Source organism: Dromaius novaehollandiae, unplaced genomic scaffold, assembly GCF_036370855.1.
Source record: "Dromaius novaehollandiae isolate bDroNov1 unplaced genomic scaffold, bDroNov1.hap1 HAP1_SCAFFOLD_48, whole genome shotgun sequence".
Classification (NCBI taxonomy): domain Eukaryota; kingdom Metazoa; phylum Chordata; class Aves; order Casuariiformes; family Dromaiidae; genus Dromaius; species Dromaius novaehollandiae.
The window spans coordinates 1,139,191-1,164,594 of NW_026991436.1; the positions used below are offsets into that span (position 1 = coordinate 1,139,191).

Genomic DNA, 25,404 nt, shown 5'->3' on the forward strand with positions numbered 1-25,404 from the left:
GTCTATTGTTTTCAGATTACAATGCACTGGTTTCTATTCCTTATTGATTCAACATTCTGAATTTCTGTCACGGAGATTATGGCTTCAGTAATTCTGGCAGGTACAGCCTAAGAGGAATCCTGGAAATTAAACCAGAGACTGGTAAGTTTTTCACAAACAATAAATAAAAATGCAGATCAAAAGTTTTTAAAGCTCAAATGATTTTTAAATAAAAGTTCTTTCATGGGCTGTAGTGCTTAGCCGAGACTTAAGGAAAAGTTCCCCATTTGTCTTACTATAAATTGACTTACTAGCTTCAGACTGACAGTGCTTTCTTCATAAAGAAAGGGAGGTTTAAACTGATTAGCTGGCTCTTTTTATAATGCTGGAAAATCTGGCATTTGTGAGGATTTTTTTAAACACAAAACCAATCCATGATAAGCTCTCCTGGTACGGAGCCCTGCAACCAAGTTATCTGGAGATGTTACTGTCAATATTTTCTAGCATGCCAGGGCATCTAATTATACCACCTATTGGTTCAAGAAAAAAGCCTCTTTAAGAGTAGGCAGAGGGTTTTCTTTCTCTGCTTGTTCTTTGTCAAGAGGAAAAAATATTCCACCTCCCATTTTTTTTTATGTCTCTTGCCCACAGATCTCAGCTTAGAATCACCATGGCTTTACCTGAAATGCCACCCCTCTTTAGGGGATAAGAAAGGATGTGACCACCCTCCTGGCTTCTGGGTGTAGACAAAGCATTATGAATTTAAACTGTACGACATGGGCATTAGAATAACCCCAAAGAAGACAAGGAAGTGTAAACTACCCAAATTTGCTACGCTAGGCTGCTTTCAACTGCTTCAAAGCGTCTGGGTAGCAACGATGGAAAAAAGAGCACTGGTGCCACCAAAACCTGCCCAGCAGCGGCTGAATTCTGGCGGGTTAGAAGAGTAATGCAACAGGCTGTGCTGAGTAGGTGCAGGGTGGGAGTCGCTGCTGTGCTCGTGGCGAACAAGTCTTTTAGGAGGCCGAGAGGTCTCAGAGCCGTGGCTCTGAAGCGGTCGCTGCTCTGGCCATGTGGTAACTTAGACCGATGTAGACTTGGTGCATTTCGGCGACAGCTGGTCGTGCTAAAGTAACGATGAAGCTCTGCTCTTGCTGTTATTCACCGTGCAAGCGTGGAGCTCACCAACCACTTGCGAAGCGGTGCTGGCGGTGTAACGCCGGTGTGCATGAGGTCGAGCGAGCTCGCCAGGAGTGTTTGAGGGTCGGCCTGGGAGATGGGCCTGGCTCCAGCCGCGGCGGGCAGGCGGGGGCTGGCTGTCGAGGGACGGGCTGCTCCAGGAACAGTTTGCCATACGCCAACTGTAGGGACTCCTTCCACCTCACCCGTGACGCTCCGTGCTTCTTCTCTGCTGGGCTGCGTTGCGCCAATTCCCCTCTCATCTCTCCCCTGCAGAACGTAAGGGGTTGTGCGATGCAGTATATTTGAACGATGCCTTTCCCAGAAATTGCTCCTCAGGAGCTAGCCACGGCAGGGTGAAGGCGAGCGCGCGCGCGCAGGCCTCAGCGGGGAGAGCCGCTGGCCCTGCAGGAGCCGTGCGGGAGGTGGGGGCAGCCCCAGCAAACGCCGCGCCCCGGCTCCTGCGGAGCAGCTTCGGCCCCCTGCAGACTGTAAGCGAGGAGAAGGCACCCCAGGCTGCACGAAGCGAGGACTCTCCGGGCCTTTCCTCCTCAGGCCTTCGCTGCAGACGCTCCGGGGCCTCCGGGCCGCTGCGGAGGCGCTGCCGGGGCCCGGCGGCGGCCCCGCCTCCCTCGCCCCGCTACCGTCTCCACGGCAACGCGGGCGCCACCGAGGCGGAGCGCGGCCGCTGCGGAGCCGTCGGCGGGGGCCGCCGCCATGGAGGCCGGTGCCGAGCGAGTTTCCAGTCAGGCGGCGGCCGAGGGCGGCGCAGAGGAGGCGGCAGCGCCCGGCGACGGCAGCGGGCCTGGGGGCGGCGAGGTGCGCGGGCCGCGGGGAGCCGCCGTCGGGGAGCGCCCTGCCTGGCGCAACCGGCTGCAAGCGGGGCCCCCCGCCGCCGCCCCCCGGCCTGGGCCGGGCCGGGGAGCCGGGCCAGGCGGTGGGAGCGCGCCGTGCAGGGCTTTCTGCCTTCGTGTTCCCCACCGGTCCATTTGGCAAGGAGGTGGGTCTCTGAAATGCGGGTTTTTCCCAGGCTTGCATCTCTCCTCTCGCCTCTGGGTTTGGGGCAAACTAGGCGGTTTCTCCTTATTTCTTAGTAAAGCGAGCGCTTTCCCAGCTCCCCTGCAACATCCGAGCACCTGCTCGGCCAGCGCGCTGGCCCTTGCTGCCCTTTGGGGGCATTCTGTTGCTCTGTGTTCAGGTTAATAATATATTTGCTGCTAAAATGCAAATCGGGACACAGGTTCCCAGATAACATGCTTTTGCCCCCCTGCTTCGAAGGGCTTGGTCTGCCCTCACGCTCAGGGTAAGCAGATGGCTGCCGTGATGCCGTTGCCGAGTCCTGGGTCGCTGTCGATGGCTGAACGTGGCCTCAGACCCCAGTGGGGAGAGCGGGAGGCCGGCAGGGGAGGAGGGGATGCTGCTGTGAGCTTTTGGTACAAAGTTTAACCTCTGAAGTGTGAGTGCATCTTCCTGTATGGTGAAAATACCATGAGGAGTGACTAATGTTTCCGGTTCCCTTGTGAGGTTCTTCTCTTCTGCGCCACCTGTGAGTACTGAGCTGCCGTTTTGATTGTCAGGGAAAGCTGCCACGGCAACGTAACTCGAAATCATCCGTTAGGGATCGGTTGTCTGCACGGTGGGACATCTCTTTTTCCGCAAATGAGCTATACCATTGCGCAGATAGAAAATTTAAAATTAGCTCTTTTTCTCTTCCTCTGGAACTCCATTTGCCTATCAATGCTCCCAAGAATCAGTCTAGCAGAGAAACACAGCCTTAGTTTTGGCAATATAAAGACCTCGGCATTGCTCCTCACTGTTGTCTTTTGGGGGCAAACTGCGCGTTCTAAGCAAAAGTCCTAACACGCATCAGGCAGAAGCAGTAGCAGCAGCTCCCTGTCTTCGGTGATGATTATTGTGGCAACTCACTTGATAGAGGGTAGTAGTTTTCGGGTTTTGTTGATTGGGCTGAATTTGCATTGGTGACCTAGAAATGAAAGTCTCCACGGCACCATCCTCTTACCAGGCCTTAGGGAACTTACTTAGCACTTTTCACCTTTTTTCTTTCAAACTAAGAATAGTCATAGTTTATTCAAACTAAGAATAGTCATAGTTTATGCTACAGAATACCAGGGCTACTTTGTTCTCCATAGGGTTCATCCTATCCCTTCAGTTATGCTTTTATTAAAGACAAGCTATATGATTGATTAGGATATTTAGGTGATTTAATTTGAAGAGAAATAACACTGAAGACACATAAATGCCTTTAATAAAGCATTTAAGGAATTGAGGTTTTGATTTAAATGGGAATTTTTTTCAATTACAAAATTTTGATTAATTTCTATAAAACGTCCCCCAAAGTCTGTCTTTTTGCTTAAAAATAATGGATACCTTAAAGTGTTTGTGGCTAAAATCAATCACGATTGATCAAATTTCAATCAAAATCCATCAGATGAGTGGGCTGATAGTTAAGGATTTCTTCACTGAAGACAAAAGGCATTATGGACAAGCTTTTGACTTAGCGTCTGTCACCTTGATACAGTTCAGCACTATGTTTACGTACGATACGATGTTTTTTCAGAACTTTCTACTGAGGGTCAGAAGTGCCAGTTTTAGAGTAGCAATCGAATTTATCTTTTTAGCAAGTAGTGCACAAAGGTGTAATCTCCAGGGACTTCACCTGCAGCTGGAAATTAAAGACCTTATGGCAGGGCTGAAGACGCATGAGAACAGCAATAAACATATATTGTTTTATTTAAATATTATAATTATTTTATTTATTATACATCTTTAGTTATATTTTATTTATAGTATATTGTTAATTGTCTTTTATTTATTATATATTATTAATTATATTTTAAATAAATATAATTGTATTTAATACAAAATTATTTTGACTACTCACTGCAGACTGCATTTTATTGTACTTTAAGAGTATGGGTTGTTAGGTTGAGGGTGAGTAAAATTCATCAGAAGGTAGGGGTTGGGCATTTATTTGAGTGATAGCTCTTTCTCCAAGCAGAGTTTTGTCATTTGGAAGTAGGAATATTCTCTATGTGTGGAGGTTCTTTCCTTCTGTAATGAAAAAATTGATTTATAAGCATGTTAGCTAGGTGTTTTTCGTTTGGTTTTACTGGGTTTTATGTATTCGGCTGCTTGTTTTTTAGCAAAATATGTGTTTTCATGGCTATGCTGAATGCCCTGTTTTGTCGGATGCAAAATTTCCCAACCAAATGTTTATTGGGATACAGGTCTTTGTGAGAGGTGTTGAACACTTTGATAGGTCTTGGTTTAGCCTGCATCATTTGGCAACATATCAATGAGATAAACACTGCTAAAATAGTATGATCTTCCATCATGACTGCTACATGATGGAAGAGCTGCTGTGGCAACTGGTAAAATCTTGGTGGAGTTTTGAAGACAGTGACTACAGTGAAGATGAGATTTTGCCTAGTCTTTCTTAACTGTATAACAGTTTCATCCTCAGTTTCCTGCACCTTGTTAGTGCTGCTCTGTTGCATTAAGGAGGCAATTAAAAATTCACTTATTTCTGTCCTCTGAACGGTATCATTCTTACTGTCCCTTCTCTTTGTGGTGGATTACAGAGATACACGGGACAGTTGTACATGGACCATCGCCATGGGAAAGGGATATGCTACTGGCCTGATGGTTCCAAATTCATTGGAGCATTTTATCTCAGCCACGTAGAAGGCTATGGGACTCGGGAATGGAAGGACGGCAGAAAATTTCAGGTAACTGGAAAAATGTTGTGCTGTTACCATGATTTCCCTGCCTTTCAAAGTCAGCATGAGTACAGGAAAATTTGAGTGGTTTTTTTTTCCAGGCAGCTCCATTAGTGTTTGGGTTGTTTAGAGCAAAAGTGTCATGCCTCAGTCTCCAGTAAGCTAGATTGCTCTCTTGAACTACTCAACTTCTACTGTACACAACTTTTGCTTAGGGAAATATTGAAGGAGATAATGTGATACTGCCTGTCTAGAACTGAAAATCTGATGCCTAGAAGAGTTTCTTTTTCCAGTTTCTAATGTAGAAGTCTTCGGTATTTACTCCCCTTGCTAGATGAAGAACTCATTAGCTAGTCAGTACTCTCAACAGACATATTAAGAAGCCAGCAATATGAAACTGAAAAATACTGCATTTGAAGAGACTGTGGAGACAAAGAGCATTCTGGAGTATCGAGATAGCTAGTTGTCTCTTTTGTATCATTTCCAGGCCTGCTGCTACTAGTAGAAGCTAGAAAACTTGTTTTCTAAGAGTTTATAATTCTTTGTTTTCAAAGAAGAAGAAGGTGTATCTGAAAAGTGCCCAGCGTAGGGCAGCCCTCCCCTCATACTGATACATGGGTATCTCTGCAACAGGAAACAGTGCTTCATCAGATAATCCAAAAGATATAACAAAACAACATACAGCCTTTGCATTAAGTTGGCCAACAAGAACATAACATTCTTGCTGAATGTTGATAATGTGGCACTAATTATGGATTTAGGAGAACTTTAATTTGAATAGATCATGTATAATCTGAAACTAAGGGAAAAATAGAACACCCTCAGGTTATAATCAAACTTGAAATTTTATTCTTGCCAGTCATAGTGCTTTTTCCTGGTTCTTTATCTCCATAGCTAAACAGTTCAATGAGTGAAGCAGTTAATTTGTGTTCCAAATAGCTGTTTTGAGGTTGTGATAGCCTTGTGTGAATATGCCTTGAGCCATGTGTGTGATCCAGAAACACCGGAGATGCATCAGCCTGCTTGAATTTGGAAGCGGTGCTCATGCATTGCTTAATATAGTGTCATATCAAACTAGGATGGTTTTCTAAGGAGGCTAAAACTCCTGTCTTGTAGTGCTGTATTTGTGTCTGAGACTCTTCTGTTGGCATGAAATAAAAACATGTGTTGTCATGCTTGCAAGGTTGTCCTGAGGTTAATTACCATGTTGTCCTGAAGTTAATGACCATGGTAAGAAAAGAAATAGTTGGGAACTGCGCTACCTTTCCCATACTCTACGCCTGTGCAGTTGTGTGTCAGAGGTGTTTCTTCTGATTTGGAAAACATTACTGAAAATCTATCCTGGTCTAAAAAGTAGCAGTGTGGCTAATGAATGCAAAGCTGGATACAGAATAGTATAAAACAGAATCCTGCTCAGGCTAAAATCTACGTGAAATTTCATCTAAACATAACATCCCAATGTAGTTAAATTTAGGGCCTTCCACTGTTCTTGTACTGGAGAAGTTAATGTGTTTGTCATTAAATGAATCAAACTGACTGTGAAGGCTTTGTAGTACAGAATGGCTTCAGCAGTTATTACTCTGCCAATAAGAAATGGACCAATAAGACGCAGGCAGAACAGTTGAGATAGAAGCCAGACTTTAACTGTATAACTTGTTTGATCTCTGATTGATGCTAACGAGCTTACTCGTTTCTTAAGGGGCTGTACAAATCTGATGAGCGATTTGGACTGGGAATTGAGAGCTATCCAGATGGCTGTCAGGATGTTGGCTTGTGGCTGAGGAATCATCTAATTAAACTGTGTACTGAAGTACCTGGTTATTTTTCTGTCTCGGATCATCCAGAACACTTCAGATATGTTGATGCCAGTTCTCAAAGGACGTATATTTCTGTTGAGGGGGACCCATTTCTCCGTAGCTATAAACGTCTCCCCTTTGATGACAAGAATATTTTGCCTGAAAGAGTTTTTGCCTATTCCCATAACACAGATCATCTTACTTTGACTTGCACCTTTCCGAAAGAGTGTGATGCTTCATATTTTCAGAATACCTCCAAGCTGCCTGAGGAAGAACCTTGGCCTGTTGCAAAGTAACCCCCTTACTGGTCAGAATGCAGATGCGTGTTTATAAGCACAGGTAGCTGTTGATCATTTGTTTTTTATGTATGGATTTTTATAAATCATATCTATTATTTTCAAATATAAGTTGCATGATTTCAGCTGCTCTCCAAAAGTTTTTTTATAGTCTTGAGATGACAGGTTGCCAATGAGGATTTTTTTTAAATGAAACAAACAATTTGCGATACCAATGGTACCTTTCTGTGGTTGTCTTAACTCTTATTCTACTTCAAGGCTATAGAAAACATGCTGCAGCAAGTCTGCAGCTAGTTGTAACTGCCCACTGAGCCTTAGGTTTATGTGTAGCTTGATACTTGTACATGGAGATGTTCTTTGGGCAGGCAGAGTATGTTTTGGTTTGCTTTGTTGCTGGGAACACGTGCCACATGTGTGTATTTTATAGCCATAGCTAAAGCTGGTTATATAAATCAGATACTAAACAGATATGAATGTGCATGCTAAATATTCTGTTTGTAGAAACACTTGGCAGTTAGATTTTGCTTTCTAATTTTATAGGTGTTGGATGGCTGGACATTTATGAACTCTTCTGTAGCCAAAATCTGTGTGCTGCTGCCAGCAGCCCCTAGACTAGTTTGCCTTTCTGCCTGTAATTTAAGCAAACTTATACTATCTGAAATAGTTCTTAAAATGATAGCTGTTCATGTTTTTGCATCTTACCCAGCAGCATGTTTTGCTCTTGATGTGTTTTTTCTTTAATTGCATTAGCGGCCTAAGAGTACCTAGCTGCTTAAATGCATCAGTGCTTTTTTCTCCTTTGCTAGGTGCTGTGAAGCAGAGTTTACATCAGACGTCAACTTCATTCTCAGTGGAGTCCGCAGTACTTATGGGCCTCCAGGCCCCAAAGAACTTGCCTCAGAGCAGTTAATTCAGAAAGCGGCAAAAGGAGACTTTGATGGGGTCTATATGATTCTGAGGGATGAGCTTGCTCATCCGGACGTAGCAGACAAACATGGATACACAGCACTTGCTGCTGCCGCTGTAAGACTCTGAGAATGACTCTTTACCATATGATGAGAAATTCCTGGTGTAGTAGCCTGGATTAGATTGTTCTCTTGTTCCATTACATAGTAAGTGTGAAGGGAATGTTCAGTAAACAACAAAAGAGCAGGTGTGGCATGAGGAATATCTGTAATGAATGGTATCATGCCAAACCCCACAGTAAATAATAATTACAAAAAGAAGCACTTCAGTAAACATTAGAGATTATTTTAGCTGTCAAGTTTGTTTTCCGTTTGTGATTATGCAGTGGACTAGATCTGCGTTCTTGGGTATGACCCTGTCCTTATTACTGTTTTTTTCTTGTCCAGTCGTAATCACATTCAGACAGGGTTATTTTGTTTTTGCTGGCAAGGGGTGGTGGTTAGAAACTGTGCATGCATGACTTGCTGTAGGGGAGGATGACCTCCCCTTTTCTTTGTGCCCTTTTCAGCTACCTGAATAGCTGGCATTCATTGTAAAGTCCAGCAAAATTTAGATAATAATTTAGGGCACTATATTTCTTTCTGTGTGTGAATCCTCACTGAGTTCCTGTGAAAGCTGGTAGAAAATGTTATAAAAAAGAGAGGAAGGTCAGGGATGTACTTGAGGATGCTCCAAGATACACATTCTGAACCCCGTAAGACATGGTTCAGTATCGCGTTTTTATTGTGTGGCAAATATAAACCTGAATTAGTTCAACAGTGTTGGCTGTCACTACTTTCAAACTGTGCTGCCTATTCTTTCCATGTAGAAACCTGCAAGTGCGTGAGTGTATGTGCAAGTACAGATGTTTACAAAATAAAATAACATCCTGAAGCATTTTCTCCTCTACAGGTTACTTCCCACAACGATATTGTCAATCTTCTTCTCGATAGTGGAGCTGATGTGAATAAGTGTAGTGATGAAGGATTATCTGCTCTCTCCATGTGCTTTATTCTGTATTATCCAGCAGAATCTTTTAAGGGTAATATTGCTGAGAGGAACCTGCACAGCTGCAAGGTTGGTTTATTTCTAATCTAAAATGTCAGAATCATGATATATTATCGTCTCAAGCTGTAAGTTTACTTTTCGGAATTACTTTACTGTGTTGACTCCCTAGGAAAAAGCCAGAACTTTTGTGCATCTTGCACTCTGAGGATGCAGAGTATTTTCTGCTCTCACTACTAAGTCCTACTTCAAATGACCAAGCTCCAGTGCAGAAATAAGCTTACTCTGCAGTTGAAATAGGGCACTGTATTAATAGCACAGATGTGAGGCCACGTCTGCTAGGTATTTAAGACAGCGAAGATGCAGTGGGCAACTGGTGGGAATTACGAAAGCATCCAAGCAGGACAAGAGGATTTAGGTGGTTCCGATAGCACAGAGTCCTGCTGGCATGGTTGAAGTGTCAAGCAAGAAGCAATTCAACTGTCAGAGGAGTCTCTTGACCCTTAGGGAGTGTTTACAAAGGAAGACTCATGACCCTAGGCTTCCTCCTGCCGAAAAGAGAAGTACCTGCTTTAAATTGTCCTGTGGAGGAGCATGATACATATTTTGTAAGAGTACAAACCATGCAGTGGGGAAGGAGATGAAAACAAGGGTGAAGCAGAGGGTCAGGAATCGCCAAACAGTCTGAGAAGATAGAAGGAATCAAAGAGGGGCCTAGGCAGGTAGGGACTGTGTGGTCTTGGACGTGTTTCAGAGGAGCCTAGAAATGTAAGGATGTTGCTGAGGCTTTCAGAAGAGGCTACACAGGTCTAAATGCCCTCAAGAAACTTGTTGGAAATGAACTACAGAATAGTTTTTGGTTGCTGTAAAGTACCTGTTCAAGTTCCAAGAGTATGTTTAAGTGGTGGCCCGTTACCAAAGTTGCAAGACTTTTGTGGGAAGGAAAGAAAGAGAGAGAGAGAGATGTATATAAAGCAGATGCTCAGAGATTCACAGAAAATCAGTGTGAAACTATTACTTCTCATTTTGGAGTGAGAAAAGGAAATTAGAAATAAACAGGATTTGTTTCTGTCACGGTCTCTAAGATTCAGAAAGGAAAATGTGCTTTGCTTTCTCTTTTCCTCTGAGTTGAATACGAATCCAGAAGATTTGGAAACAGTGGTCTTGGAGGTCCTAGTTCTACATTCTCATGCAAAATAATGCAGGTTGAAAATCTGTAAGAGTCTTGTAAACATGTTTTACTCACAAAGGAAATTGAGCAAGAAAATGTTCAGTTATTTGGTTTATTTAAAAAAAAACTTAGTTACAAATTACTTCTAAATGATTTCCCTATCTGTTGTTAACTGAATTCCATTATTATTACATGCTCTTGTATTACTGTTATTACTTGTATTATTGTTCTGATGACTGAATTTGCTGACTCACCCATTGAAAGTGTGGTTTTTCATTTTTGTAACTACTTTCTTTTATTTTTTTAATCTTCAAGCAGAACGAACAATCAGAACCGTCAGAAACGGCTAATGTGTCTGAAGGCGTAATCGCAGAGTAAGTCTCACTTATGCCCTATGAATGGGAGACAGAGTCTCCTAAGTCTCTTTGAACATAGAAGGCAACAATTAGTATTTCACATATTTCACAGAAGGGTGCAGCTATTGCAGGAAAAGCTAGTCAGATGTCAGTATAATTTTGTTTGCTTAACTATAGAAATCTTGTGTTCATATCAGTAGAAGCCACTCGTTTATATGCTCTGTTATAATTCAGGTTGGCAGAGTGTGAAGAGTGAAGCTGGAAAGTGTAGTTCAAGCTAAGGACCTCATGCTTGAACAAGACAAGATTTCTTGATTGCATACTTTGCAGCTTGTCACAGTCTGCTATGCACACCTGCAGTGTAGTGTGGACATGAGGAAAGATAAGAATATATTCAGCTTACTCTTTGAAGTTTTGACTACATTTGACCGTGCTGGTTGTTTTCTACAGGTGTCTGTTTAGCCGCGTGGCCTGAAATGTAGTCTTTTTGTCTTGCTTTTATGGATCCCCCAAAGGGCCACATCTTGCCTTTTGTTTTGCCTCCAGAGCAGTCCCCAAAGATGATGAAATTTTTGTGTTGGGTTTTATGCCAGCGTAGGTCACTTTGACGTCTTAGAATTCCCACAATGAAAATTCCCTGTTGGCCTTCTTGCCCTTCATCCCTTGCATTTGGCTTTTGTGGCACATCTTGCCACCTCCCTTGCTTCTCTCATGAATATTGTGTGTGTGTTGCATGTTTTTCATTGGAATATAAAGATGCACTGAATGTAGGGCTTGTGAGTAAAAATGAGTTAATGCCATGTGAGAAAAGAGGAGCCTCTGCCCAGATCACTATGTGGTAGAGTTTCTGGGTGATATCCAAGGACTGTTTGCTTTTTTTGATGGTGTTAGGTTTCTTTTTTAGGGGTGTGCATGTGTATTTTGCCTCCATGGAAATACAGATGGAATCATCAGCCTGCTGAAATACACTGTCCTAGTCCAGCATAGCTCTTGTTCCAGCTTTGGTTAAGGGAAACACAGAAAAAGTATCTCTGTTTTCTTGGGATGGATGAATGAAGTACGATAGAGGAAAGAACCTTCCAAACAGTCTTAGATGACAGGAAGGAGGAGTCAGTCTGTTTCTGTCATTAAACAAGTCTCACACTAAACGTTTAGAAGTGACACATGAGTGAACAGTGGAGATGCAGGGAACCTTACTTTGCCTATCCATTCCCATGCAACCCGAAGGAACTGCTTTTAAGTGCTGCCTTTTTAGTTTGGAGGGGTGAGATACCCTCTTCAGGTAATAATATTGTTGCCTGGGTGGAGCACGGCAGTTGTTGTGACACTGCTCTAAAGAATGAAGTCTTGTCTCTGCCAAATGCCATTTTTAATGTCTGCACCTGGGAGTCATCTTAGTTCACCATCATTTAGAGGTTTTTTGCAAGATGCTAATGAGTGATTCTGGTATTTTCCATGTCAACTTTAGACAGCAGAAGAGATGGGCAACAATCCAGCTGCTGCTTCACCGAGGTGCAGATCCCAGTGCATGCTGGATACCAGCACCCCTTCTCTTCCTTGCCGTTAAAGCTGCAGATGCAGAAGCAGTGAAACTCCTCTTAGAAAGGGGAGCCAGGACTGATGTGCGGCTTCCATCCAAGGTTTTATTGCATTATAATTGATAATGATGTAGGATTCTAGATGAGTGCAGCAGCTTCTGTGTCCTGCTGTAAAATCTGCAAGTAAGAACCAGGTTTAGAATGGACAAAAAGCTGTTTAAAGTGATTATCCTGTTCAAAGAACTATTTTATAGAAAGAACTCAAAACTCCTTATTCCCTGAGTTTTCCTTCCTCATTATGTTTTCTTGTTGCCAAGCCCATGCATGACTGGGGAATGCTTGTGAAGCTGCTCCTCAAGTTGGTAACAGCTGTTGTGATTTTGGTACATTGTGTATCTGGTACCTTGAGCTTTCCACTGTCCCGTAACTCAGTTTGTAGGTTCATGGTGGCTGAAAGTGAGACACAGTATGTGGGAAGAGGAAGCTGGGATTATTCTTTTGAAAATATTTGGTACTGTTTTAAGTTGCGATAAACAGGAGTCTTAATGCTATGTTTCTTTTTTCAGTTTGGGGGTTTAACCCCTCTCCACATAGCTGTATCTATTCCTGGGGAGGAAGGAGTCCAGATAACACAGTACCTCCTGCATTCTGCACCAGATCTTGATGCAAGGGCAGAAGATGGAAATGAGGTATATGGTCCAGACCAGGTATGTTGCTTTGTGAGCTCAGCTTCTTGCAGCTCTTGAAGGCTGCACAATACATAAGCAGGGAGTTGAGCTTCCTGCCTGCTTGATTTCCGTGAAATTTTTGCATCCTATTGGAATAACTATGTTCCTTTAAAAAAGAAAAAAAGTAAAAAAAAAAAAAAAGCCACTGGAGGTCTGTATTATTGGGTTACAGTAAACACATCCATGTGTTTTGATGCCCCAGAACATTTTTGCTGTCATGCCTCGTTTAAGGCAGAGGTTAAAAGTCTCTTGTGGGCAGTCTAGTATAAATGCCTGAAGGTATAATGAGAGCAGTGAACATAGGACCACTGTCAGAAACAGATACATGATGGGACCCGCTTGTTTCATCTCCATGGAGCCTGCCTACTTGTTTTTGTTTTGTTTTGTTTTCCTTGAACACAGACTCTTTCTGCTGGATTCCTGCAGCATTCACTGTGCCCCCAGAGTTACAGAAAGATAGCTCTGCAGTAAACTTTTTTGGTAGTACAGAACTTTTTGGTTAGGGTTGCCATTTTTTATGATAATTGTCTACTTGTGATGGAGCTATACCAGCGAAAAGTGCTCTTTTTGGCATTTGTTACCTGAGGAATTACTTTACGTTATAGTACTTAAATCATTTCACAGAATTACCAAACAGTTGAGAGTTTGGAAGGGACCTCTGAAGATCGTCTGGTCCAAAACCCCAGCTCAAAGGAGGGTCAATGAGAGCAAGTTGCTCAGGACCTTGTCCAGTTGGGCTTTGAATATCTCCAGGAATGGAGACTCCATGGCCTCTCTGGGCAACCTCTTCCCGTGTTTGATCACCCTCACAGGAAAAAAAGATTTTTATTATGTTCAAGTGGAATTTCCTGTCTTTCAATTCCTGCCCATTGCTTCTTGTCCTGCCACTGGGTGCCACTGAGAAGAGTAAGGCTCCAGCTTGTTTACTCCCTCCCATCAGGTATTTATACACATTGATAAGATCCCCCTGAGCCTTCTCTTCTCAAAGCTAAACAATCGCAGCCTCTCCTTGCACGAGAGATGCTCCAGTTCCTTAATCCTCTTTGTGGTCCTTTGCTGGACTTGCTCCAGGGGAGTCCAGAACTAGACACACAGATGTGGTCTGACCTGGGCTGAACAGAGGGGAAGGATCACCTCCATTGACCTGCTGGCCACGCTCTTTCTAATGCTGCCCACGATGCTGTTGGCCTGCTTTGCTGCAAAGGCACGTTACTGGTCATGTTCAGCTTGTCCACCAGGACCCCCAGGTCCTTTTCTGCAGAGCTACTTTCCAGTAGGTCAGCCCCCAGCATATACTGGTGCCTGGGGTTATTCCTCCCCAGGGGCAGGACTCTGCACTTCCCTTTGTTGAACTTCATGAGGTTCCCCTCTGCCCATCTGTCCAGTCTCTCGAGGTCCCTCTGAATGGCAACGCAGCCCTCTGGTGTATCAGCCACTCCTCCCAGTTTGGGATCATCAGCAAACTTGCTGAGGGTGCACTCTATCCCTTCATCCAGGTCAATTAGTAAACAGTAGTAAACAACTTAACCAGTATTGTCCTTGTATTGACCCCTGTAGGTGCACCACTGGTGACTGGCCCTCGGCTGAACTTCATGCCACTGATCATAACCCTTTGAATCCAGTAGTTCAGCTAGTTTTCAGTCCTCACTGTCCATTTATGTAAGCCATACTTTAGGAGCTTGTCTATGCAGACGTTGTGGGAAAAAGTTTTGACAGCCTTACTGACATCAAGGTAAATGACATCCACTGCTCTCCCATCTTTCACCAAACTGGTCATGTCCTTGTAGAAGGCTATCAAGTTGTTCAGGCTCGATTTCCCCTTTGTAAATCCAAGCTGACGACTCCCATTCACTTTCTTTTCCTTAGTATTTTTGGAAATGGCTTCCCAGAGGATGTGCTTCATCACCTTCCCAGGGATTGAAATGAGGCTGACATACTTGTAATTCTGCAGATCCTCCTTCTTGCCCTTCCCGAATATAGGAGTGACATTTGCTTTCTTCCAGTCCTCAGGAACCTCACCTGGTTGCCATGACATTTCAAAGATAATTGAGTGACCTTGCAATGACATTGATGGGCTCCCTGATATCCCATCAGGTCCTAGTCACTTGAAAAATGAGTTGGCTTGTGTAACAGGAAAGATAAGATTTGTCTTGTCATGACAGTGGCTAAGGTGAATGTCTGTTTGCAGTCCAGGGAGGTTTAGATAGCTTCTTCAGTTTGTATTGCAGTACTTTCTCCTTTAGTAGCAATCAGGATGACTTGGTACCTATTTGCAAACAGTATGCAGTTATAAAATGCCCAGATGCAGTGCAGGTATATTACTTTCTGACATACCATTTTTTATTTTTTTATATTGGTCTGGTAAGCCTATATTCATGCACCTTAAATGAATGACATGTGAATGAACTTGAGTGAAGACCCTTTTTGCCTGATAGCTTGCTTCTTTCTTCCCACCCCTCACTGTATCATTTGGCCCAGTAAAAGTTATTAAATTCTGTCTGTAAAATTTTCCTTCCCTGGATTCCTCCAGTGGAGTCAAATTTCTTAATGTGCAGTGCTGAAGATGATTTAGGCAGATGGAATCTGAATGTAAAGAAGGAAGTAGAAAAAGGGTGGCCATTGCTTTGGTGAGGCTGAACAAGTCTCGTCCATGATTGACATCCAGAGCAATGGGTGACCAAGCAGTTTATTTTCTTCTGTATGTCTCTGAGCTATGTTACAAATGTTCACATAATTTCACTTAGGTTCCTCTGCCTCAAACCAGAGAAACCCAGTTGTCCCGTGGTGTCACTGTGCACCTGAAGAATGAAGCAGGACCACCAAAAGGGTACTTCTCCTCCTATTTTGGTCCTGTTCCAGAAGAAGGTGGAAGGAGTGCATTGCATATTGCATGCGAAAGAGAGGATAACTGTGAGGTAAGAGCATGGCATCCGAGGTTCTGCTCATAGAGAGTACTTATAAGCTAAACTCCCCAAATGACATATCTGGGGAATGAATACTTTTCATCCCTCTGTAAGGAGCTGATTGAATTCCTGGGATAAACTCCTTACGCTGTGAATTATTAGTGTTGTACTGATTAAAAACCCATTAGCACTTGAGAAAAAAATATTTCTTAAGTCTTTAGAATTCTGTTTAACACAGGAAATTCCTCTGCTTAAGTTTCCATTAGTGACTTGGCCATTAAGTTTTACTATTCACGAGGCCAATTTGAAGCTGGACAGTCTGAGTTTTCTCATGTGCTAACCTTTGAGCATTTGGGTTTTTACCGTAGTAACATTCTTCTAGCAGATTTACGAGGTGTGCACTTGGAGGAAGGAGAGGTTTTTGAGAGAGGAGATGTACTTCTTCAGAGGCAAGCTTACGTATACCCTTTGGCAGCAGGGTTAATGAGATTTGGTAATCTGATGGAGAGGTTTATGCATAACACTACCATGCTTGGGGTTCTTAGCCATGAGAAAATGGAGGTATATTTTTGCTATAGGATCATAGCTTAGGTGAAAGGCTTGAACGTGTTTTATGCTGCTCATTTTGTTCATTATTGTTACATATACATTATATTTAAAAGTTAACATTATTATGATCTAATTCCACCTTTTTCTGCACCTGCCTACACAGCATGCCAGAGATGTTATCCGCCTCCTTTTAATGCATAAGGCAAATCCAAACACACTGTGGAGTGGCCATTCACCACTTTGCTTAGCAATCGCCAGTGGGAATGATTTGGTGAGCATCTTTGAGTTCCTCTTTACGTGTGTTGTACTCCTCCATTTGTCTCTGCCTTCTCTGATGACAGGCAGACTTGGGTAACTAGTTATGTTTGCCATAATTCATTCCCAGAGAAAGTACTAAATTTGCTTTTCTTTCAAACCTGTGGATGTTGCATGAGCTGAACTAGAGGAGCCCTGTAGTATGACAGTGATAGCTAGAAATATTTGGTAAGATTCAGAAGGGTATAGCATTCAGAGAAGAGTATCCATTTTTATGAATCACAAGAACATGCAGTTCTCTTACAGGCTACCTCCCCACTCAAATCATCCCAGCCAAATGTTAAAACACTTTGCTTCTGGATATGAGAAAAAAAATGTAGCTCTTTGAGGGTAAGGAGTATGCTTTTCTAGGAAAAGATCAGTGATCACACTTGGAAAGGATCTGGGCATTACGGGGCTCAGCACTGCACAGAGGAGGCTTACAGCTCACACAGTAGAGTGCAATATGTGAAGTCAGCACCTACCTTCCCTGAGCAGGGAATGGCCTCCCTTCTGCTCAGACAAGGCCCTTAAGAGTGGGTCCACAGCAGCCAGCATGCTGCGAGAGAAAGTGTACCAGCAAAACAGGTAATGGTGACAAAGTGGTGTGTCTACAGTGCTCTGCTCCTCTTGGAATACAGCTCCAGGCTAATGGTTCATCTTTGTGGAAAACAAGGGAGGAGAGTGAGGGGGTAAGAGCTGCACCCAGGCTGCCCACTAAGCTCAGCCGTTGTGCAGGCAACCAGCCAGCACAAGGCCAGGGGAAGAACAATTGGAAGGGAGCAAGCGTGACTGTGTAGCCTAGTGGTTCAGGTAATAAGCTGATAGGGGCAGGGTTTGGGTCTAATTTCTGTTTCTCGGGTTACTTTCTCCTGTGTAAAAGCACGCTAATAATTCAGTCAGGCATTGTCTTGGAAATGCAGATGTGAACAAAGCGAGGGGAAGCCACTTTCAGTGTTACTGATGAAATCAAAATTTTACCTCTTGTTCTGTCACTGCAAGTTTTATACTGTGTGTTAGGATTAATGGTAGATCATAATGGAAAAGATCTACTGTGTATTGTTACTTTCTAGTTATATTTATTTCAGTAGAAAGTTATCAATCATCTGGATACAATATAATAGGGAGCTACAGGATGGACTGCAGAAGTAGATACAGTAGAAATGGATGCAGCCAAATACAGTAGAAAATAGATTCTGTATCAAATGTTTGAACCAGAACATTTTTCCTTATGTTATCTTTGTTTCTTTTAAAAGACAATTTAGGTATTTTTCTGGGAAAAAAGAGTTTACTGCATCTTTGATTTGTTTGTACAGAAAAGATGAAATTTCAGGACTTCCCACGGAATGGAATGGAAAGTCCCATATCCAACACATTCTACTGCTTCTCCTGCCCCTCTCAGAGGCTAACATTCAATGGAGTGATGATCTAATAGACCATAAATGTTCAACCTCTCTAATCCTTATCTTTATGGTAAAACATAGGTGGTTTTAGTATATTTTATGAAACCTACCCTATAGCATCTTGGTCTGGCTGGGGTATCGCTTTTCTGCTGTGGAACTGTCAAAATGCATCTCCAGCAATTATCTGTTGCATTTGCAGGCAGTGGTCGAACTCCTCAAACATGGGGCTGATCCAAATCTGCCATTAAGCAGAGCAGTAAGAAGTGCCCTCTGTACAGCTGTCAGTACCACATATGAACAGAAGAGAACAAAAGCACAGAGGATTGCTTTGGTGAGAGAAATGTGGGGGTTTTTTGTTGTTTTTAACTTCAGGAAAAGCAGTAATTTTTATCAGGTGTGTTGAGTTCCATTTCTCTTTAATGGGCAAGCTGATTTTTTTTTTTTTTTTTTTTTTTTTTTGCAGAACAATTCATTTGTGTCTCTTCCCAATGCTATTTGTTTGTCTCCTAAGGAATAGAGGTTTTGTAAGGAAATTTGTTTTCATGTTTGAATGAAGGTGATGGCAACCTCCTTGTGTAGAAGAGGAAACACTGCATTTAAAGCAGATGGGGGGTTGCCCATGGCCCTGTCAGATCTGACTGTTCCCTTGCTTGTAAACACAGCTGGCATCCACATGAAGAAAGATGCATTGCATTTGATTGTGCTATATAAAGTAGTTGATAAAGTGCACTTTCTCACCTGTGATGAGCTCAATGGAAGCATTTGGCCTTGTGAAAACTGGACATTTTTCCCTCGTCCCATAAAGCACAGAGCTGACCTCATTGAGAATGGAGGGGAGGAAGACTGCCGTTGAGGAGCACTAGGAGAGGAGGTGATTTCTCCAGCCGGGTTCTGTTCTACCCCTGCGTCACTAGTTGTCCGTGCTTCATCTGTTGCTGCAAGATTAGGTTGTGAGATATCCAGAAACAAATAGCAAATGCCTCCAAGAAGGTTTTATTTACAAAACACATGTAGATTTAACAGTCCATCAACGGCTCTCCAGTGGCAGAAGAAATGCACAATTTGGTACAGAGTAGCCACACAAATCGAGGTTAAGCTCTGATATTCAGCCCTGTCTCTAACTGTGGCATGGACACAGTATAGTTAGAAAGCTGGATGTCAAATGTTTTGCTTTCTTTTTTCAGGTTGATAAGCTGCTTGAAGCTGGCGCGGATATCCTTGCACCAGTTACTCTTAGGGAAGGACAGCAAAAAGCAGTGGGAACAGCTGTCGACTATGCCTATTTTGAATATTATCAGGTATGACTTCAGTTCCCGTAACTGAAGATACCGTGTTCTTTGCATTCATCAGAACAAACAGCCTTTTGTGTCCTTAGGATTTGTCTAGGGCCTTCTTCAGAAGCTTTCACTGAAAATTTACTTTTCCCTTCATTTGTCTTGAGACTCATTTCATTTGCTGCCAAACTTATAACCACCCGAAGACTGAATACCTCTAGTAGTTTTGCCTGTGAAGGCAATCCCTGTTGTCACATTTTATAGTAAGATTCTGTTCATAATTGGTTTGTAAAGAGTTAGCTGTAATTCTACATCCAGCCATTAAAAACGGAAGTAACGTGTGTTTCCATGAGGCTACAATCAAAACAGGAAAAGCTGTTATGAGATATATATATATATAGTAGATAATAAATTTAGGCATGTTATAAGCTATGATAATAAATTACTGATCAGTCAAACTTCAAAATAAAGGGTTAACCACTTATTAAAGTCATCCTTAATCATTATTTAACCCCTTATAAAAAGAATCTTCCTATGAAGTAGAACTAAGAATTTTCTGCCCAGTTTTTTTTGGGGTGGTGGCAGGGGATGTATTTGTTTAAAAAAAATTTTGAAATGGTCTGCGATGCTGTAACAGTTTCTAATTAGAAATGAATCTGCCTTTGGGTCTTATAAGTAATTTTTTTGGTAGCTTTATTGTGAATAAGAAAATTTACATGACAAAGAATCTTTGTTTCTTAGCAGCGTCAGAGATTAAGTGGTTTGGTTCTTGAGAGAATCATTTGTTCAATAGTGCAAAAAATAGATAGAGAATTACTTAATATATTAAACTAGGAAACTGCAGGGATGGGAAGGAAAGCCAAGTTATACTGCAGATTGCTTGCCTCTGGGACATAAACAGTAGATGTTCTGAAAAGAACAAAAGTAATGGTGAGTCTTGGGCACCTTGCAGTAGAGCAGCCACATTCAAGCTACTTGAGAAAGTGCAACATGGTACCTCCATTCCTAAGGTGGGGTACAGCTCATTGCTACTACAGTCCTGTGACTGTGGGATCCATCACTGTATCTCACTGGCAGAGCAGCCTACTTGGAGCTAATGTGGTTTTCTGCATCCCGCTGCAGTGTTCCGTGTAGATAGTAAAATTGTTATTCTTTGGCTTGCAATCGCAACTGATCCTCAAATAGGAAATGCAATTTAAACAATTAGCAGTTGTAATCACTGGCCAGCCTTGGTCAGCATTCTCCAGGTATCTTACTTCTTTCCTGTCTTGCTCTGGTCTGCCTTAGGCTTTTGCATCTTGGGTTTAGTATGCTCCTTGCTGGCACTAATAGGGAGCAGTGTGGGAAACAGAGAAACTTAATAGTGGCCAAACAGTGCCCTCTAGCAGTCTTTCCATTTTCAGGAAGCTTTCCTGTGTTCCCAGAAGTGCTGGGAGAGGAGGGGAGCCCTGCAAAATGACGGCAGCTTCTCCCTCGAAGAAAATTTGTTTTAGTTAACTTGATGAGTGCTCACTGAACAGATAATCGGAACAACTAGACTGTTTAATATGGACATCTCCTGTGCCAGGATTAAGCAGGGATGATACTGTGCAAAACCAGTCCTACATAAGCAGTGAGGAGATGTAGGGGTTCTACAAACGTTAAAGAGAATGAACAAGTCACTGTGAAGGAAATTTTGAATATAAGCTTAGTGCCTATCCACTGCTTCCTCGTGAATTCCTATACAAGATCTGTTACCACGTGTTATGGAGTAATTGAGTGAGCTTGTTCCTCTTTCACAGATGGACCTTTGAATTGCTTTGTATTTAGTGCAGGTAGCAGTGTGCATTCAATGGTGACTGTGGACAGCTAGCATATGTCCATTCCCCGTGGTAACTTGCTCCCAGGTCCTTTCCTGGGATTCCCACTGTATTAATGCTCTTCTACTCCTAGAGTGGTGACAATAAATATGTAAATTAAGGTCATTTGAATGACTTCCTGAGTAGTGCTCAAATACGTGGTGAAGCCAGGCTTAGACTCTAGATCTCCCAATACCACTATAATCTGAAAAATGTTTCATATATTCACTGTGAAAAATATCCAAATGAGGAGTAGAAGGCAATGTTACCTAGTACTATTATGTCTCACATTTTTCATAATCTTACTTTCAAGAAGGATGTTGTTTTAGTGTGTCTGATACACATCATCATATTGATTATGTTTGCCCAGTTGATCAACAACTGTCCTGTGGCTAAGCAGAGTTTTAAGGAAAGGTGTCTTGTGACTAGTATTCTAATTCTCAGATCCTAAGTAGGAATACTGATTTTTTTCCCCCCCTTCTTTATGTTGGTGTAGTGGATTCAAATATTCGTACATCTGCTTCAAAGAAGAAATCGGGGAGCCATCATGCGAAAGAAGTGAGGTAGGTGGAAGACACTGCATGCAAGTGTTGACTGTTCTTAGCCAAAAATATTATGTCCTGTTTTTTCCTCACCAGGCTTAATGTCACCCTACCATGTTTTTTCTTTTCTAATTGTTTCCTCTTTAGTGTGTCCAGTCTTGTCAGCTACAGACAGCTTCTTCCTCTGTTCTGATCACATCATTCCTTTTCAGCTTCAGACTCTGCCAGGAGAGTCTGCATAATATTCAGTCTTCTCGTGATAAGCAGTGTGGCCTGGTATCTTAAGCTAATTCATGACATCAGTGGCTTAGGGTAGCTTACAAATACTAAGAAATGGACACAAACAAGTTTTGTGGCTTGCATTTCTGGTCTCTAAATCAGGAAAGACTTCTAGAGTTTGAACATTAGTCTTGGAATTGTAGCATTCTCAGCGGTTTGAGTTACGGAGGAAATAGTTGGCTCAAGGATACTGTACTCTGTCATCAGTTTCTTCTGAGCAAGGCACTCTCATCATCCTGAACTTTGTCTCAGTATTTGAATCAAGTGAGAATTTGAATCATGGTCAGGAACTGAGGCACTTTTCGCGGGCATAAGTTGTGAGGTAGTATTTCTGCTGAACCAAAATGGATCAACAGTAGCATAAGATGCAGAAATAGCCGGAAGAATGTAAACCAAGAACTAAAATGAAATCTGGAAGGTTAAAGCAGCACACAAACGTTTTACAAATAGATGTTAGGGATGACTTGCAGGCAGAGAGATCTCAGTGAAAATTGCTAGCCATTTCCTTTGCCAGAATTGTGCAAGTTTTGTTTTCTCAATTAGTTTCAACAGCTGCCTGTCTGGTCACTATAGCCCAAGAATGGGAATTTCCCATAAACTTCCAAGTGCAAGACTTGTATCATGTTCTCAACATACAGCCCTAGGCAAATATGCAAGGTTATGATTTGTAATTGGACAGGCCTTTACATTTACAGCCAAAGGAGACAGCAACTGGTAGACAACTTATTATTTCAGGGATCCTGCCACTCTCTCCTGAAACTCTTTCCCTGCAAAGGTCTGATTCCACCCAAGCTCCTTGTTTGCCACCCTCTGTTCTTGGCTCCATGGAAGGATGGGAACAATTTACCAGCTTATCTGTACAGTAACTGGAGTTCCTTGATATCATTGTTCCTATTTAGCTGTGGCTTATCCTCTGCTGACTACCACTGTGCCCACACTGTAGCTATCCTCTCATAGAACATTTGTTACTCTCAGGGAACTGATCCTTGGTCTTTTTCTCTTCTGGGGACTCTGCAGAAAAGTTGCTGCAGTTTCCAATTCAAGTTGGATGAATTGTTTTTGTAAAGACCTCTGTTGGACTGTGGCTGTGCTTTGACTGGATACTGACAGGAGTTGTCTGGGTCATTGCCTGCTACCTCCCTTAGCAAGGCATTTAATGGAATCCATGTCACATGACTAGAATGCTACAAAATCTGATTTGGTGTTAAGTGTAATGCATCCAGTGTTGCCTCTGATGCCTCTTAGCTCTTTAAAATTATACTAACACATGAATGAATCTATTGCATGAAATCACCTTTGGCTTTATGTTATGGTCAAATTTCATAAGTGCAGAACAATTTGGCTCAGACCACATTAGGGAAATCGGTGCTGTAAGGGATTCTTAAATGCTCTGAAAAGGATATAGGTACATAGGCCAATTTGCACTTAGTAACATTCTACTTCCCAGTCCCACTGAAAATCTTTGCCTAAGCACTCTTTGCTGCTTCTTCCAGCTTTGCTGTGTTGCAGGGACCTGGCTGTAGCCCTGTTTGCCTCTGCAATATTCCAGTAGGTTCTGTCAGTTTTTTTAAGTCTGCCTGCTTGGCTTTATTTCTGGCCGCATATTGTCTGCCCTGCCTGCCAGTTTGAAAGTGAATACCTCCAGACTCGGTTGTTACGAGCAAACTGAAGCACACCATGCACTAGGATGCAGATGTTGATTTGGTAAAGGCTTGGGAGTGTTCCTCACTAGGACGTTTGACTTTTCTAGGGGCTGGTGTGCAGCCCGGTCCCCAAATACTCCTAGGATAAGCTGCAGGGTCTCCTGTTTCTTTATCCGTGAATATTACGACATTTATATTTCTATATTGTGAGCCATTTTGATATAATTTTACTGTGATGAACAAACGTTGTCAGACTAAGAAAAAACTTCAAACAAACAATATTGTGCTTTTTTTTTATAACTGCCTTTGTTCTAGGACACCGTTTTTTAAATACTGCTATCAGTGCGGACGTTCTGTTGGTGTTCAGCTGACATCTTGCATTCATTGCCATGAAATCTTCACTTGCAGTGAAGCTTGCAGAAGGAAATCCTGGAAGGAGCGGCATAGGCATGAGTGTTCGGGATTGCTGGGTAGGTCTGACAGTCACTAGTATGTGTGTACAGTTGTTTGTGCATGTTTTACTGAGCTGGAATGTCTTCCTTGTAATGGCTCAGTAAAATGTGTTTTGGTTACAATTTAAACAAAAAAAATTCAGTTATTCACTTGAATAGCTGTGTCTGTAAAACCATCAGCTTTAAGAGAGCTACTATTGTGTCATTACAGTCAGTTTCAAGAGAGAAGAACCTTTCAGGTGAGCACAGAACAAAAGGAAGATGCTCCTGAAGACTAATGTTCATTACTGAAATCATAAATATACAACTTTCCAAGCTGAAGAACCTCAATACATCTAACAAGCTAGGAGGAACGGGGCTTTCAGTACAAACTTTACCTCTATCTGCATATTAGAATAGAAATCTACGAGATTTCTGACCTTTGTGCATTGAATCATTGATACCACCCTACTGTGGTTCAGGTAAACTGCAGCATTTGTCATTGACAAAAAAGAGGACATTATACACGTTATACACATGCACACACTACACAGCAGTAGAAGACTGGCATAGTGGATTTATACAAGAAATTAAAGTGCTGTCACCATATGAGATGCTCGCATATGAGCCACAATGAGGAATCTGAAATGTGAAGATAAATAAGGAACTGCTGCCATTCTGAGGCTGATCTGTCTTTTAGTGGCTGTCCAGCCACTAAAAAGTCGGTCCAGGATGGGTCTTTTAAATCTGGGTACTTGTAAAACCTGTGAAGGGAGTGAGGCCTGTCCAACTGGAGATGATTTATATGAAGCATACATGCTTATCAGTATGGGTTCTAAACATCTTCTAGCGGTTTTCCCAAGATAAGATATCAGTGGTGTACTTCCCAGATTATATGGGAATAAATGAAACTGTTCTTAATAACGGGAGATTTCCCTTGCACCTTAATCAAGTGCTTTTTCTTCTTCCTGTTCCTTTCATAAAGTTTTGTTACACTCCTGCATATAATTAAAGCTTTTGAGTTTCACTCTTTTCTGGAAGCTACCTTTCACCCACTTACACACTTCTGCTTTTACAGCATTTGATGTATGAGAACTGCAACACGTGTATACAGAACACTCTGTTTTTACTACTATTTTTTCATATGTTTGGGATGGAAATGGGAACAGACTTAGAAAGGGAAGTCCTGAAGACTGTGAATCGGAACCACTAGAAAACAATAAAAATGATCTGGGGGAATGGTAGAGGCTTCTGGGAAAACGGCACGGTGCATGCCACAGAAGGGTAACCAACCAGCTTGAGTTCGGTCAGACTCTGTTTTTAAGCACACAGTGTGTTGCTGACTGTCCTGCACCCTGACAGGCATGCTGACTTCTCTAAGCAACCATCATGGGCCAGTCAAAGCAGGACACTGGAATGGAGACAAAGTAGCAGCTACTCCACTCAGCTTAATTTTTGCATCATCCTCAAAGTGATAGAGAAGAATAATGAAGTGATAATAAAAAAACATGTTCG

The 25,404-nt window shown here is 42.4% G+C and overlaps 1 pseudogene; it reads left to right on the forward strand.

Moving 5' to 3' along the window:
* Positions 1-1,875: 1,875 nt before the first annotated feature.
* Positions 1,876-19,497, forward strand: LOC135326502 (ankyrin repeat and MYND domain-containing protein 1-like; annotated as a pseudogene).
* The last annotated feature ends 5,907 nt before the right edge of the window (positions 19,498-25,404 follow it).